The sequence below is a fragment of the Alligator mississippiensis genome, chromosome 13 (genome assembly GCF_030867095.1).
Source record: "Alligator mississippiensis isolate rAllMis1 chromosome 13, rAllMis1, whole genome shotgun sequence".
NCBI lineage: Eukaryota > Metazoa > Chordata > Crocodylia > Alligatoridae > Alligator > Alligator mississippiensis.
Window position 1 is genome coordinate 56,124,612 of NC_081836.1, and position 17,553 is coordinate 56,142,164.

A 17,553-nucleotide genomic window follows, 5' to 3' on the forward strand; every position below is an offset into this window, starting at 1 on the left:
AGGAACTCACGGGAACTGAAGTTGCTACGTGGTGGTACCAGTGAGAGAGTAGCTAACCCTGAAAGCCCAGGCTTAACTACTCTCTCACTGGTAAGACCACGCAGCAACTTTGGTTCCCGCGAGTTCCCCTACTCTATGTGGCGTAGCCTTAGACCAACGCTGGGCTTCATCTGCCCCAAGCCCCTCACTGGGCAACTAATTTCACCAACATGCACTTGGGGTTGGCCCATGTACCACCCTTGAAGCCACTCGAGCAGCCCTACTTGGTACACCCCCTGGTGCAGCCCTTCAGGCCACCCTCCGCAGCCCTATTCTGCATCCCCACACACTCAGTCCTTCAGGTGCACCCTACTCTGAGCAGGCCCTCACCATAACTTCTGAACAACACTACCCCCTCCGGGCCTCTGGGACCCTTTGTCCTCGCTGGACTCAGGTGCCTACTAATGGGTGCACCTGGCCTCACTACTCCCACCGTTCTCACAATTACCCACCAGATGATGGGGGCCAGGGTTAAGGTGCACCTACCCGCTTTTCACCAGGGAGGTTAGTGGTCCTGGCATTTAGTTGAGACTGCCCCACCACAGGCAGGCCTCCCTGCCCTGGCAGGGTGCAATTTTAGGTCATGCCCAGGATGAGGAAGCTCCATGCCATCCCTTACCTGCAGGATGTTCCTGAGCCATCGCTCAGCCAGCTGCTGTTTTTCTCAGGGACCCTTGCAGCAAACTGCTGCCTCCCCCTATATAAGCTGGGTCCTTAAATGGGCACCCTAATGGGGCACCTGCCAGCTGCCTGCCTCAGCCCTCAAACTGGTGAGCACTCGAAGGTGCGCTGCCACAATTACACTTCTGGAGGTGCAGGTGTAAGATCCAGGAATGCTGATGGCTCTGTTGTGGGGTGCAGTAATTGTGGGGGTGGTGGAGATACATTGGCAGGTCTTACATTTCTTGTCATGGCATGGTCTGGATCCTTTTGGTGTTTTTTGGGCTGTAACTAGTTTGCTACTGGTGATGAGGTTAGTGAGGTTTTGTGCTTGTTTGCACCCCGATGGGTAGTCAGGGGAAGATCTCTTTAAGAATTGGGTCGTCTTCTCGTATGGTGATCTAATTTCTTCTAGCATGGTGATTGGGTGCAATTCAGTCTGCCTTGCCTTTGGAGTACACCAAGGAGTGAACTGTGGTTCAAACATGATCTGTATTTTTTTCCCCTTCCCCATGGTGGAAGTGAGCTGCATCCCATGTCTATAGGTCATGGCTCCTCTCTGTAGGGGTACATCAGCTTGTGCACTCACTTCCCAGCACCTGTGTGGGACGGGAGGTAATGGCCCTGTTAGCGTCTTAGAGCAGGAACCTGAAAACAGGAGATACAACTGGGGAACGTGGCCACAGCCCAATTTTATATGGCAAATGTGCTTAGCAAAACACAACATTTCTCACTTCTGCCTTCCAGGGCCTGGCAAAACCGAAGTGCAGAAATTCTGATAGCTACCTCATGAAGTGGCATAAAGGGTGTTTGCATTTTCATGAGGCCTTGTTCATCAGGTTTCATAGATTCATAGATTGTAGAGTCGGAAGGGACCACAATGGATCATCGTGTCTGACCCCTGCCCAGGCAGGAAAGAGGACCGAGGTCAGATGACCCCAGCCAGGTGACTATCTAGCCTCCTCTTGAAGACCTCCAAGCTAGGCGATAGCACCACCTCTCTTGGAAGCCCATTCCAGTTTCCAATACAGGCAGTGGATTTTATGATTAACACAATGCCTTTCCTCCTCATCCTTTTGCATCTAAATCCTGTTTCCAGGAGAACAGAGGGCTTAGGATAATATCTGGTGCATGCAAACACATTTCGCAGCTTGGCTGGGAGAAGCCAAGCTCTGCTGCTCAGGCCAACGTGATTGGTATTTAACAAGGAACAAAGCCCTCTTCCTTTTCGCCTCTCCTAATTAATATTTTACTTAATTAATTTAATTTTACCACACAAATTGACCAACCCTTTCCAGATATTCTGCTATTCCTAATTAGCAAGGGGCAAACCATAGAAACGTTGCTTCAGTTAAAGCTTTGCATGGCCTGGATGTTTCCTGAAGCTCTGTTTGTACCCAAAATCTTGCAAAGAATTTTTCCAACTATTTAATTGGTCGGATATCAGGTTTACCCAAAGAAACGTGTCTGCCGATGTCCTTAGACCAATGGTTCCCAACCTTTTTTTGCTGCAACCCGCTGCTGGGAGTGGAGTGCGGTGGCAGCGGTGGTGGCCCGGGGACGGGGTGGGGAAGCTTCTGGCATCCCGGCTCATCCTTTGTATGCAGCGCAGCTGGCATTGCCCCCATGACCCTCATTTTGGTCGCAACCCAAGGTTGGGAACCACTGCCGTAGACCAACACAGCTACAGCTAACACCCTAGCTAATCTACCAAGCACGGCAGTCTTCAAAACTATCTCAGACTACCTGTCAAGATTTGTGGTGAAAGCCTAAAATCCCAGGAGACCAGCTTGATTTTCTCAATATTTGAACACATCACTTCTTATCAGAAAATATTAAGTACAGAAGCGGCACAGCAATAGAAAACTATGGGGAAAAGACCAAGGGGTAAGGGTCCTGAGATTAGACCACCTAATGCCTTCAGCACAAGTAGCTCAAGTCTTTCATTGATATAAAGGCCCAAAGTCCTATCAGTCAGTGGAAATATGAGGCTGTGCGTTTGCTAAAAAAATTCCACCAAAGCCTTCTCCTTGTCCCATGCATGACACAAGGGTCCAGTGTTAGTTATGACCATTGCCCCTTAATTGTATGAGCTTTTCCCATCACCCACCAAAGTAGTGCATAAGTGCTCCCTGTAGAAGGATCATCAGAATAAAGTCATTCGTAGATAAATGGTGTTTCCAGTCTCAGCTGACTTCCGCACGCTGCATCCCCCGAGCCGAGACCCCCTTTCTTAATTATTTCCTTAATGGTTTATTAATGGCATTGCCTAATTGCATTTAGCATTCACTCACTGTCACTGCTGTGTCAAAGAACAGAGAAAGTAGTTAATCATGCTCAGCACTTTGGGTCCTTTCAGGGAGAGACTATGCTTGAAAGGTCTACTGTGGCCATAACTGGCAAGAAGTTGCACAAATAAGATGTATTGAAACATGTTCTCCCCGCAGGCTAAATTCACGTGTCTTGCAAGAATGTCAGTAACACTGTACTTAGAGGGCTTTTGGTTTGCTCTATGACTCGATTTAGACTTTTTTTTCTCAGTGGTGCATTTGCAGTGTAAAGAGTAGTAATTACTGGTGTCAGATTTTATTTTCTTGATTTCAGTCACTGCTGTCACTAAGGGGAAAGCATGCAGCTGGTGTTACACCACCAAAGACATCAGAGCAAAGTCTGCTGAGAGCTGGGCCCAGAAAAGTGCTCTCTCACCACCCTGCCAAGGTGCTCTGGTTCCCACTAAAGCTGTGAAGCACCATGCTGGCTAACACAAAGATAAAACCTTCCTGCCCATGGCAATACAATATAAATCCCCACCTCGGACAAACATCAGCTTTTCTCATGCTCACTGAGCGTTCCCATTGAGAAAAGGCAAGATTGGACCCTTCCAACTTCAAATTGGTCTTTATTTCCTTCCTTCATCTCCTGAGCAAGAAGAAATTAATAAATGATCCAAGAGAAATCTCTGCAAAGACACGTGTGCAAAGCTGAATAGGTGGTCTGTAGCATCGAGTCCGATTCAAGTTCAGACTGACACTTGACAATCGACAGAAAAACTGGGCACTTGTTGAATGCCCGGGGCCCACTCCTGTCCCCTCCGAGCATCACTTGAGAAGCACAAAGTGCTCTCGACCTTTTTTGATTTCAACCCATGAAATGTTTTCTTTGTCTCTCAACCTGAAGATGAAACAGAAATAGAACCTGATCCTTTGTCCAAAACTTGGACAGTCTTCCAACAATTTGTTGCATACTCTCATTATTTTTGTGTCCTGGATTCCAGTCTTTTTTTATCCTGGTTTATAAACAGAATGTAATAAGGTTTTTAAGACACTTGGCTCGTCTACATGTACACTTCAATATGCATTAATAAACTTTAAACCAACACTAACAAACTGTGCTTTTTAGTTGATGCACATTCAGATAGGGTAATGCACATTATCCTACTACCTCACAACAGAGGTATTAGGTTTAATATGCATTAACTAAAGCGTGTTAATGCACGTGTAGACACGCCCAGTGTGTATAACATTTTCTTAAGTAACGTAAAAGGAAATGTAGTCTAGGCAAAGCTACAATAAAGTGGGTAAATAACTGGTTAGATATTTGTGCTCATGGAGTGAGCTGCTAATGTCCAACTAGAAAGAGGGTTTCTGAGATGTCTTTTGTGAGTCCAGACCTGTTCGACATGTTCAATAACTCAGAGGATGGAATTGAGCATATATTTATTTGCGGATGACACCAAGATGAGCAGGATACCAGACAGTTTAAAGGTTGGGATTAGGATTCCCAATGGTCTTGATAAATCGGAAAAATGTATCTGGAATATAAAGGATAAAATTAAAAAGCGCAAGTGCAAAGTGCCAGGTTTGGGGAAAACAAGCAACGGCAAAGATGCAAAATGAGGAATGACTGGCTAGCCTTCAGTATCATGGGAAAGGACCCTAGGTTATAATGCATTTCTAGCTGAATACGAGGGATTAATATTGCAAGAACTAGTAGCATACTGGTTGTATAAACAAGGTGTCTTAGGCAAATCAACAGGCAGTGATTGTGCCACTTCCTGCAGCAATGGTGCAGCCTCAGCTGGAGCACTGTGTCCATTTTTTGGGTACCACACATTAAAAAAGATGTAGACAAATTTGAAACACGGAGCGTTAAAGGAGAGGAACAAGGATGAGAAGTTTAGGGAACTTGACGTAACCAAAGTGTGGAAGAACTAGGGTTATTTAGTCGAGAGCGGGGAGGAGACAGAGGGGATTTAATAACCATCGTCAAAAACAAAAGGAGTCGTTATTAAGAGGATGGCGATCAAGTGTCCTCCGAGTCCATGGGAGAAAGGACGAGAAAGAATGACCTTTAATTTCAACAAGGGAGATTTAGAGAAGACATTAAGAAGTACTTTAATTAGGATGATTAAGCACTGGAACAGATTACCTAGGGAGGGCATGGGATCTCTGTCTCTGGAAGCTTTTAAGTGCAGGTTTGCCAAATACTTGCCTGGGCTGGTTTAGAGAGGGATGATCTTGGCATGAGCAGGGGATTGGACTAGATGGTTTCCAGCCCCATTTTTCTGTGATTTACTATTAATTCCCTGCCCTTTCAGCTGATGACACCTGCTTTTAACACCATGATCATGGCTGCTTTTTGGCCATTTTTTTTCCTTTCGGGTGCAGCAGGTAGGAAAAAGTCTGACATCGCTCACCTTGTTTCAGCTGTTCTTGCAGATGGCCTTTGCTCAGTGTACTGCTTCCAGTTTTGAGCTTAAACATTGAGTTTATAAATGACACAGTAAAAGAGGACCGGTGTATAAGAAAGCAGGGAAGGGTCAGCAGAAGGAAGGTGATGGTGATGCATTGCAGTCCTGTGCCTAGTTTTGGGCCCTGGCTACAGAAAGGATGTGGACAAATTGGAGAGAGTCCAGCGGAGGGCAACAGAAATGGTTTGGGGGCTGGGGGACATGACTTGAGAGGAGAAGCTGAGGGAAATGGGCTGATTTAGTCTGCAGAAGAGAAGACCGAGGGGGATTGAATAGCAGCCTTCAGTTCCCTGCAGGGGGTTGCAAAGAGGATGGAGCTGGATTGGTCTCAGTGGGAGCAGATGGTAGGACAAGGAGCAATGGGCTCAAGCTGCAGCAAGAAAAGTTGAGGTTGAATATTAGAAAAAAACTTTCGCACTAGGAGGATAGTAAAGCGCTGGACCAGGTTGCCCAGAGAGGTGGTGGGGTCTCCATTCTTGGAGGTATTTAAGACGCGGCTAGACAAAGCTGTGGCTGGGATGATGCCGTTGGGGCTGGTCCTGCTTGGAGCAGGGGGTTGGACTAATGTGACTTCCTGAAGTCCCTTCAACCTGAATTTTGTACGATTTTATAACCCCAGGAAAATTATGGCATTACACAGCAAGAGGTGATCGATTCTGCTTTCTGTGCTTGATTCACAGAGGCTGGTGCACCCTGTGAAGAGGATGCAGTCGGTATCTCTTCCCCCACATCATTTCTTCTCCTAAACCTTCCCAGTTGTCCAGGATGGGCCTTTTCAATCCAAAGCCTGGAGCTCTTCCCAACACAAAAGCCCTCCCTTGACTGGCCAGCTTCTCCTTTTATGCCCTCCTTACCTCTGGGGTGTAGCCCCTGATTTAATTGTCTGAGTTCACCTCGGTTGCTCCTGGTCCCTACCGTCCCATGTGTCTGTCCCCCACTCCTTTGCTGTGCAGGGCCTGTAATCCCCACCACAAGCCCCCAATGCTACAGCATTTGCTTCTTGAGCAGTAAAAACACATATATAGCTCAGGAAAACCACAGTGCTGGCTGAGATAACGCCTGTCACATTATGCACAGCGTGATGTAGCAAAACATTTCTTATAAGTAAGTACTTGTCAGATGTATGGGATTGGGCTGCAGCCAGAGATATGACAGACTTTCTCTCCCAGATGCTCAGCTGTTATAAATTGGCTTCAACGGAGCGACACCGATTTGCACAAATTAAGGATCCAGCTCCACGTTCATATGGGAAATATCTTGACAAGATCTGGTGGAGTGAGATGGGTTGATGTGTATCCTCTTTTAATCCATTGAGTTGCTAATAAACCCAGGCAAGCCATGGTCTCAGCAAGACAGATGATGTTCCTAATCGACTAGGAGTGCTGTCGGTGATCCTACAAGCCGCGCCAATCTGCTGGAGTTGCGGCTGGGATGCAGGTCAAAGCCTGCTTTCAGTTGCGCTGGATTTACACCGGAGTCGCTGAGAGCAGAAGTGGACCCCTTGTCAATTGGCTCAGTCTCGTGGGATCAAGGGTCAACTTTGGACTGACATAAGCAGAGGATTTGCCAACTCCCCTTCACCTGGAATTGATTGGAAGAGCTTTCTGGATGCATTTTAATGATAATGAGTCAGTTGAGCTGAAAACCCTAATGCAGTCTCTGCTCATTTCATTTCACAAAGATAACCTGTTCCAACGCTAAACTGAATATATATATATATATATATATATATATATATATATATTTTTAGCAAGGATCAAGACAATTTGGCAAAAGCACCAGCTCGTCTACGTTCTCGTAGTTTAACAACATAGGCAGAGCTTATTTCTCCTAGATCACAATGGTGCTTTATTATCCTTTCTGTATTTTCAAAGCGCATTCATTTGTTTGCCAGTCATTAGCAAGCAGAAGACAATAAAATCAGTCAATACTATTTAGATAAGAAGTGGTCCGATTACAATGCGCTGGCAGTACGTATCCTGACGTTAGTCATCAAAATAACCCAGCGGATGCAGTTTTATCATTTGCTCACTGAAGCTCTTCTGCATTATAGACCCGACGGTCCAAAGAATGAGCTTAGTTTTCAAGCCTGGACGACAGCAAAATCTAAAAGCAAAAGCATTCAAGGGCTGGAATTGCATTTACACTTGACACGAAACCCTTTTTACAAGGAGGCTGAATGGACTCCTAGCTGACGAGGAAGACGAGATTTGGTTTTCTGCTGAAATGTTGAAACCTAACAGGGTTATAACATTTCTGATGAATTTGGAGTGGATTGTGCTAAAAATCAGAAGCAAAGCAGTGTCCTGGTCAGACACCGTTTCCTGAAGGGCAGGAAATAAAGAAATGTCACAAAGACAGGAAAGGATGTTGCAAGCGAGTGCAAGCCTCATCAGACGTGGCTAGAGAAAGATAAGGGTGGACTTGATTCAAGAGAGCCCTTCGGTTTATAAACAGGGAGAGAAGACCGGCATGCGGGGAATGAAAAGAGCACGAATGAAAAGAGATTGCCCAAAGAAGGGTCCAAGTCGTGGATGGATGATCACGTCCTTTTCTTTTTCATCTTTTAGATTTTGAGCTGAATAAAATACATGTCCTGGCCTCGAGCCCGGGGGCTGCAATCAGAGGAGGTTGAGTGTACTTAGTGCTTCTCAAGTGCAACTCGGGACCAGCAAGGGATGGTCTGAATCTTAACTGAACACAGCCCTGCTTTCCTGCCAGAAGAACATCTCTGGTTTTGCCCACGTGCCTTTGCAGCGCTTTCCGCTGGGGCTATTAATGGAGTCAAATAAGAACCACATGGAAAGTCCTTCCCAAAGGTTGCAGGATGGCTAATTTTGTTCTCTCTCATGCTATTCATTTCAGTGGGGCAGCTCATAGGATAAAGTAGTCCTCCAGCCAAGTTAAGGTCACAGAAAGAATAGCGAGAGGTGGGCAAGGTACTAAATCTGAAAGCACTTCGGCAGAAGAAGCGTCTCTGGGGGAGATCCTGTTATCATTACTTATGCTGAGCGTCATAGCTTTGAGGTTAGCTGCACTTCTGACCCTACTGTGGTCTTCTCAAGGGCACCTTGTTCGGGTTTCAGCCCTCTAAAGTAGAGTCCCGTGATTTGTTCCTGGCAAACCAGGCCTTGCCGTTTTCTCCTGCAGTTCACCTTGGCGAGTCTGCCTTCAGCACCTGCCGCGTTGCTGTCTCTTGGGGCAAGGGCAGTGTTAGCCAGTGGCCAGCCAGGCTTCACAAAGCATAGTAGGACTGGTGCTAAGACAAAAGCATTAGAAAGAAAACATATCATAAAGCAATAAAACATCTACCTGCGAGCTAAGCTTACTAGGTATTACCCATTAACCACCTAGCATCTTGACAACAATATTGCTCAAGTTTGGGCATTGCTTGATCCTAGTATCAGGGTTGCAGGGTTGTTGGTTGTAGCCGTGTTGGCCTAAGGGTAAGGGCAGGCCAGGTTCTTTGGCTAGATGTGATATCTTTGATTAGACCAACTAACATAGTTGGAAACAAGTGCCCAAAAGCTTGCAAAGAGCAAACACCCTTAGTCGGGCATAGGGAGACTGCAGCTATCTCATTCTTCCTTGAACAGAGGAAGAGTGACATCCTCCTTGCATCAGGCTGGTTATTCTAGACCAGTTTCTGCAAAGACGTGCGTTTTCCCCCATGGAGTGGGAGGCTTCTCCAGATGTTTTTTCTGCCTATATTAGCAGTGATGCCCCTCTCAAAAGGAGTGATTTGAGTTCCTGTAAGAAACACATCTCCATGGAGATAGAATACAATTCCTAGCCCATGCAGATAGATATCAACCCCTACATAGCTGATGAAATAGTCTCAGGATATGACCAAACCAGCAAGATAAAGGGAGCTGAAAAAGGGCAGGGTCTTGGCACAACTTATATATCTGTGGGCATGTCTACATGAGATGCTAATGGTGCAGTAGCCAAATAACACTGCACAGTAGCGTGCCAGGCTAAAACCATGCTAATGTGCTACTGCACACTAATATTAGACTACTGTGCAGTAAGCATCACTAAAATCCATGCGCCGGTGCTACTGCACAGTAGCACAAGTTACTGTGCATTGATTTAGTACTTGGTTAATCAAGCACTAAACTTAATGTGCAGTAACTATGGTGCATTAATGTATGTGTAGACACTCCCAGTGTGCCTGCAACCACTCCGGTGATAAATGAAAGGTAAGCCACAGCAGCTGCCCTCTGAAAAACAGTGCTCAAGGTGAAGTTACACGTTACCCTTAGCCTATAATAGAGGCACTGAAAATGTGAGGGTCCCCACATTAAAGCTCATTAATGCATGCTAAGCACTCTCTGAGTGTCTCAGTTATGCCACTTCAGGCATAACTCTGGGTTGTGCTATTTAGCTCGTGTCGGGGTAACTTCAGTCTGTTTCAAAGAGATCAAGCAAGCCATGTGCAGTCCTCCAGCATCCCAGGATGTAGTGCTCCCAGCTCCCCTTCCCTCACATACCCGAGCAGCGATAAAACCCATGGCTCTTAGCCGTGGCCCTACTCAACAGGCCTTTAGTGGCAATTCAGAGTGGTGCTCTGAGTAAGCAGCAGTATCATCACTGGATCCACAGCAGGTCAAATAGCATCGCTGATGGACAATATGCCAAGGCATTAGAGGTCCCATTAAGCCTCAGAGCATGTGGCTGAGCCATTCTTTCTTCTGAACTAAGGCAGCATTAAAACACGTTTTCCTTTCATAGCAGTCGCTCTCGAAAAATGTATTTAAAAAGAAAATAATAATGACAAGGAACTTTGCACTGTCCCTGAACAAGCTGTGATTTTTTCTGTAAATAATGAAATGATTTCCCTCAACAGTGTTGTCAATCAAGGGCATTACACCAGCTCTAAAACTGCTAAGATAAAGTACGCAGGATGCAAAGGCGTTCAGGGAGACAAAAAATCATCACACCAAAAATTCCTGGCATAAAGCAAGCCATTAGACTAATGATTAGTGAGATCAGAGGCTACAACAAGCACTGAGTACACACCTAAAAACAGTACTTCATAGTTTCCTAGTAGCTCGGGTCAGGAGGGATCTGAACAGATCATCTAGCCTGACCCCCTGCCACAGGCAGGAATGGATGGTGGGTTCACAAGACCCCAGACAGGTAAGCATCCAACCTCCTCTTGAATTTGCCCAAGGTAAGGGCAAGGACCACTTCCCTGGGAAGCTGGTTCCAGATTTTGGCCACCCTAACAGTAAAATATTGCCTTCTGATCTCCAACCTAAACCTATTCTCCATCAGCTTATGACCATTGTTCCTCGTCACCCCAGGTGGTGCTGGGGAGAAAAGGGCTCTGCCTATTTGCTGTTGATCCCCCCTGATGATCTTGCAGGCAGCCACCAGGTCCCCCCTCAGCCTCCTCTTGCCAAGGCTGAGCAGGTTCAGGTTCCTCAGTCTCCTCGTAGGGCCCGTCCTGCTGTCCTCTCCCCAAGCAGGTGGCCTCCTCTGACCCCTCTCCAGGCTGGCCACATCCCTCCTGAAGTGCAGTGCCCAGTACTGGATGCACTACTCCAACTGCGGCCTGACCAAAGTCACATAGAGGGGGAGGATCACCTCTCTGGACCGGCTTGAGATGCACCTTGGATGCATGACAAGGTGTGGCTGGCTTTGCTGGCTGCGGTCTGGCATTGGCAGCTCACATTCATCTTGGAGTCAGTAATGACTCCGAGATCCCTTTCCGCCTCTGTGCTTTCAAGAGGGGAACTCCCCAGCCTGTATGTGTGCTGTGGAGTCCTTCTCCCCAGGTGCAGCACCCTGCACTTGTCTGCGCTGAACCCCATCCTATTCTCGTCTGCCCACTTTTGTAGTCTGTCTAAATCTAGTTGCAGCCTCTCTCTCCCTTCAAGCGTGTCCACCTTGCCCCACATCTTAGTGTCATCAGCAAACTTGGACAGCGTGCTTTCCACCCCCTTGCCCAAGTCACTGATGAAGATGTTAAACAGTGCTGGCCCGAGGACCGAGCCCTGGGAGACCCCACTGCTCACATCTCGCCAGGCTGAGTACAACCCGTCCACCACTACTCTCTGTGTGCGCCCCACCAGCCAGTTTTTTACCCATCCAACTGTGCAGGCATCAATACCACAGTCACTTAATTTATTGATGAGGATGGGGTGAGAGATGGTGTCAAAGGCCTTCTTAAAGTCTAGAAAGACTATATCCACAACGACACCATCATCCAAGGATTTAGTTACTTGGTCATAAAAGCCACTCAGGTTGGTCAGGCAGGACCTGCCTTTGATGAACCCATGCTGGTTGCCCCTGAGCATGATCTCCCCTGCAGGCCCCCACAGATGTGCTCCTGGATGATTCTCTCCGAGAGCTTCCCAAGCACCGAGGTGAGGCTTACAGGCCTGTAGTTACTTGGGTCCTCCTTCCTCCCCTTCTTGAAAATAGAGACCACATTACCTAGTTTCCAATCCCCCAGCACCTGGCCAGATGACCACGAATGCTCATACAGCTGGGCCAAGGGCTCCGCAATGACCCCTGCCAGCTCCCTCAACACCCTTGGGTGGAGGGCATCTGGACCTGCAGATTTAAAAATGTCCAGCCCTTCCAGAAGATCCCTAACTACACCTGCACTGACTGAAGGCCTGACAGAGCTATCCCCAAGATTGTCCCTACCTCTGGTAGGAGGGATGTCCCGGTCCCTGTTCAAGAAAACAGAGGCAAAGAAACTGTACTGTCCATGATAAAGAGCTTACAAACAGTGGTACCAAGTGTAGGAGTAAAGAGTTAGGGTTAGGGTCATGTGGGTTAGGGTTATGGTCGTGTGGGTTTGGGGTTAGGGTCGTGTTCATTATACAGGTGAAGGACTGAGAGATTGCAGCTTGCTTGAGGACAACCAGATAATCCAAATTGAAATTAGTAAGGGAACCCTATATCTCCTTAGTCTTGAACTGATACGTGGCGCCAAAGATCATCTTCCTCCTGTGGAAAACTCGTAGCCATGAGAAAACCATCACTTCCTCCTTAGTTCTGATGGTTTCCTGGAAACCATATCCCATTCAATTAAATTTGCTCACAGAACTAGCATTCTTATGAAAAGATACAAGTATTTATCCAATGGACCCAAGTCATTGTAGTCTGTTTAAAAAATGAATTTGCTATGAAAACCATTAGAAAGCAAATCAGTAAATGGACTTACCGTAATCAAGAGCCTTCCTCAGCCTGATATGCAAAAGGGTAAATGCACTGCTTGCCTATTGTACCATTTTTTAAAGAAAAACCATTGGCTTAATACTGGGCTGTGGCTCAGAAGGGAGGTATAAAGGAATTAGTCACTTCTGTGCCTCTCCTCACCCTGAGACCACGCAGGCACTGGCTCATTTCCTCAAAGAAAGCCTGAGGCCGCTCTCGGTGAAGTTTATGGAAGGTTTTTGCAAAGGGGCTGGTGTTAATCATGTACTTGCAGGGGCTCAGCCAGTGCCGCTGTAACACGGACCGCAATGGCAGCTGTAGGTGGCAGTTGGAGAGTTTAATTTAACAAGTATATATATATATTTAGAATGCAGTGGATATTAGAATATTTTTTTGCTTTCTTTTTTGTTCAGTCCATGAAGTACTTGATAGAGCCTGCTCCTCCAAATGTGTTTACCAGAGAGACCGAGGGAATTTCTTTAATATACGCCTGCAGGGAAGAAAGCGCATACCACAGTTGTCCTGAGTTAATGGAGTCTATCAATACACGCTGGCCCAACTTTTTGCCTCTAAAAGGGATGGAGAACAGCCATAAAAATTCTTGGTTTGCAATGAGCAGACACCTTCCACTTGAACCCAAGGTTTACTGTCCCTCTAAGGTAAAAGAGCCTGGTTTTGTTAGCACAGGGAGAGCTAGCTGGGCATTTTTGGACAGAGAGTAGGGTGTGGTAGGGGAGGTGGTACCAAGTTTGGGGGAGAAGGTAGGGGTAGAGTGTGCTGGCGCCAGCGCCTCTTCTACACCAGCACCCAGTTATTCTACTAAAGGAAACCACTAATCTTTTCCCTTAGCATGTTATCATGAAGCATTACTTGCTTTTCTTTCCAGCGTGTTATAAAATAAGCGCAGAAAGAAAAACAGATTACGCCTAAATGCAGTGCACTCTTGTAACATAGCTATCGCCTGATACAGCACTCTATCTGTGTGTGCAGAGCAATAAAATCCTGGGTCTTCATTTATCACCCCTCTTTAGCTCTCTCTGCTGCTCAGGGTGGCCAAAATGGATATTGGCTTCTCTCTAAAGGCTGGGGGGGGGAATGTTACCTTTCTTGCTGTACAACTCCCTTATAGCTAAAGAGTTTTTTTGCTCTGCTTTGATCAGGAAAACCCTTGCTGTTTTCAACCAGGAGCTTGAAAAATGACCTTTCTGCATTTCCCTACAGTACTCTTAACAAACAAGGGCCTTTTCTGGAAGGCGAGGGATCAACCTTATGCTTTCAGCATTGCACAGGAGGTGTTTCCAATTAGTGGAGTTTTATAATTGAAGAAAGTCCAATATGATAGAATACCAAAGGACGAATATTGTGCTTTTAAATTGATGACTTGATTACCCTGGCACAATCATTCAGGGTGACTAGTACTGTCAGCCTCATGCGTCAGGTCATAAAACTCAGGAAGTGGATTTAAAAAACGTGAAGTTGGCATTGGTTTTGGCTTTTTTTTTATTGCCCTTCTGGGCTCACATCTCAGAGCTTCCCTCCCGTCATAAGAGCTAGAAACTTTTCTCTTTTAAGTGAAAGTTGAGGTTCTTAAACAGTCTCTTATTCTGACAGCTTTCAACAAAGAAATTGTGAGACTTGGCAATGCTGTGTAGCCCTCTATTTCTTAGTCCCATGGGGCCTCCTGGCCTGTCTTTACCCCCAACCCTGTAAGGTCCATTGGACCGGTCCTGTCTTGTCTAGGACATAACCCTCATTGGGGGGCCACAATAAAAAGTGCCACTTCTGTAGTGACTTCTGTCTGTAGAGCTCCAAGTGCTTTATTAAGATGAATAGCATCATCCTTATTTTATATACTCATTTATTATAGCTAGGTTTCATGGTTTTCTACAGTATTTGGTACACTAATATTGGGCATAATAGGGAAAAGCAGCTCCTGGTCATCTCACGATCAACCAATATACCCAGCATCCTCTGGATGGACCCATCTCTAGTCCTTGAAAGCTCAGCTCCTTGCTTCTATCTTCCCGACTCAAATGCAGAGCCCATAGCTGGGTTGAGTTGTTACTCCCTAGACGTAGACACGTTGCAGCACTTACTAATGGACTTGGAAGAGCATTGCGTAGCTCTGGACGTCTTCAGAGAATTTTGCAAATCCCAACTAAGCCTCGTGCCATCCTTCCTTCTGTAAGGTGATTATTTATTACTGTCACATGCAAACTTACTTTGGACTTCAACTGGTTTTCTAATTATGCCACTAGAGAGGAACTTCCAGCTAATCAACTGGTGGCAGAGAGGAAGGGAGAAGTGTGTACTAATTAGTCCATTTGTCTCACGGATGGATAAGGGAAAGTTGATCTATGCCTGTGTCATACTGATAATTCAGGAAATAATATATATTGTGCAGGTAAATTAATCAACTTGCACCAGGTTGCATGGTGGTTTGAAGCGGCTGGCCATGTGACAAGAGTGGTGTCAGGAAGGTTTGCTCGACGCGAGCTGAGCCTGCGGGGAATTAGCATGGCAGTAAGCGCCAGTGTGCCCTTTGCTCACAAACAAAGCAGCAGGTTTGGAGACAAGGCGTGCCACATCCAGCAAAGAGGGGGAAAAGTCTACTTACTCATTCATATACATAGGGGAGTGTGTACAAAAACATCCCACCTCCCAGAGGGTTGACTCCTTCCCTCACCCTGGAGCATATTAACTTTGTCATATTAACTCTGCAGACTCTTGAGTCAATCAATCCCGCATTGGCTTGGGGAGGGGGAGCTCTGCACTTAACCCAGCATGGCTGCATGGGAATGTCATCTCCAGTGGGCGCATCTACACGTTCATTAATGCACCTTGGATAATGCACATTTTTAGTGTGGTACTTCCTTAATAAAGTACTAAGTGAGCAGTACCTAGAGGTGTTGTGCATGGTTATTTAGTGATGCTTACTGTGCATTGGCCTAATAACACTGTGCAGTAGGCTATTAGCACGGTTTGTGCTGTGACTCACTACTATGCAGTGTTACTAGGCTAATGCGCAGTAAGCGTCTTGTGTAGACACACCCGGTGGGTAGAAAGTGGATGCACACTCACACACTGTATGGAGCATCAGGGACCATTGTAATGGGTGCACTTCTAGCTGATACTTTCCATCTATTTTCCAGTGTGCATTTCCCCCAGACCACCCCACACTTGGCATTTACTGGCCTGCTGGCTAGCAGACACTGAGAAGAAGTTAAGAAATACATGGGTCCAGATGCCGTAGGGCCGTATAGGGAGCACGATACTCAGAGGCTGTGTTTTACCCACCCTGGAGACAATTAGGGGCTTCAGTCTGTAGTGCTTTTAGCATGATACCATTCAGATACCGTAACACTTCCAGCTATGCTGCTTCCTCTTGCCAGGGTCCAGAGCAGCAGGGATCCACTCTTCTGTGCACTCACTTGCTGCTTCTCAAGGTGGAAATACTTACCTTGAACAAACATGTCACGGATAATGGCTACATACACAGAGAGATCACAGTTGCAGGTGGCTTTCCATGGCAAAACTGCAGGCCTGTTCCACATGAGTGTCATGAGCTGAGAGGTAGTGGCTTGTGTGTTCCCAGTCAGTCCTACCCAGCTTTACCCCTTTTAATGCAGGTGTCTGATGTCCGTGGGAGTTCAAGTTCCAGCTGAGAGGCAATTTGGAAACAGGCAGGAACTGTGCAGACCGTGGCCATGAGCCAGTGACTGAAATGAAGCAGAGGAGCTCTGTGACAAACCAGAGGAGTTGGAGAGACCCTGGGAAACGCAGGACAGACCTCCCCTGCAAAACCAGCCAGGGCTATTGCCCATGCTCAAGCAGGTAGGATAACAGCTTGGTTAGGGGGAGACCTGTTCCTGCTAAACCATGCCTTTCTATCCTGCAAAAGACTGTGTGGAAGACTACACACTTCTCTCAGCTACTACCATATAGAGCAGACTTTATTTGCATACTGCATGTGCAATATATATGTTGCCCCTACTTGGGATGCCAGGCAGCTGCTGGCATCCAGCAGAACATTGCCCCTTTTTCCTAGATGCACCAAATTCTCACGCACTCCTGGAGAGGGGAAAGGGGACTTTACTTTCCATTTCTGACTGGCAAATTCCTGGCCCAGCTCTTGCTCTGTTTGCTGGAGTGAGACTGGGATTCTGGTTCAAAGTGACTGGATGCCCTGCTGTAATGCCAAGAGGGCATTTGTGAAAGACCTTGCCATAAATCACTGACAGCATTTTGCTTTGCACACATCAGGGTGGGGCATAATCCATTCTGCAAGGTCCGGCTGGTGGGTATCTGTGTGGCCAGATCAAGCACTTTGACTGCACAGCATTTTAGGAGCTTATTTAAGAATTAATATATTTCTTCCCCTTACCTTCCTAGTCTAGAGGGTGGGTTACCATGACCAGTAACCCATGAGCATGTCCTCTTCATGGCTTAACCCAAGAGTCAATCCAGCCACAGCAATTTGGATGCAACTGCAAACATAGCATGGAGTTTATATCACATCCTCAGCTGATATAAACTTGGGATAGCTCCGCTGTTGATTTACAAGTGAGGACCTGCTCGGAGCTGTAGTGTAGCCTGGTAGGGAAAGTACAAGATTGGGACTCAGGAGATCTCTGCTCTTTTTCCATCTCTGCCCCTGGCTGGCTGGGCAGCTTTGGGCAAGTAAGTTCCCTTGTCTGCATCCCAGCTTTTCTCCTCTGTAAAACTGGGGTAAGAATACTGCCCTCTGGAAAGTGCTTTTGAGGTCTATGATGACAACCCTGTACTGGAGAAGCATGATTATTATACAAGTCCCATGGAAGACATATAGGAAACACCTGATGTCTGAGTGAATACAGCACGCAAAGTGAATTTGGATAATATGGGGTTTAGTTAACAAACCACATGGAGGCATGAAACCTTGACCCCTT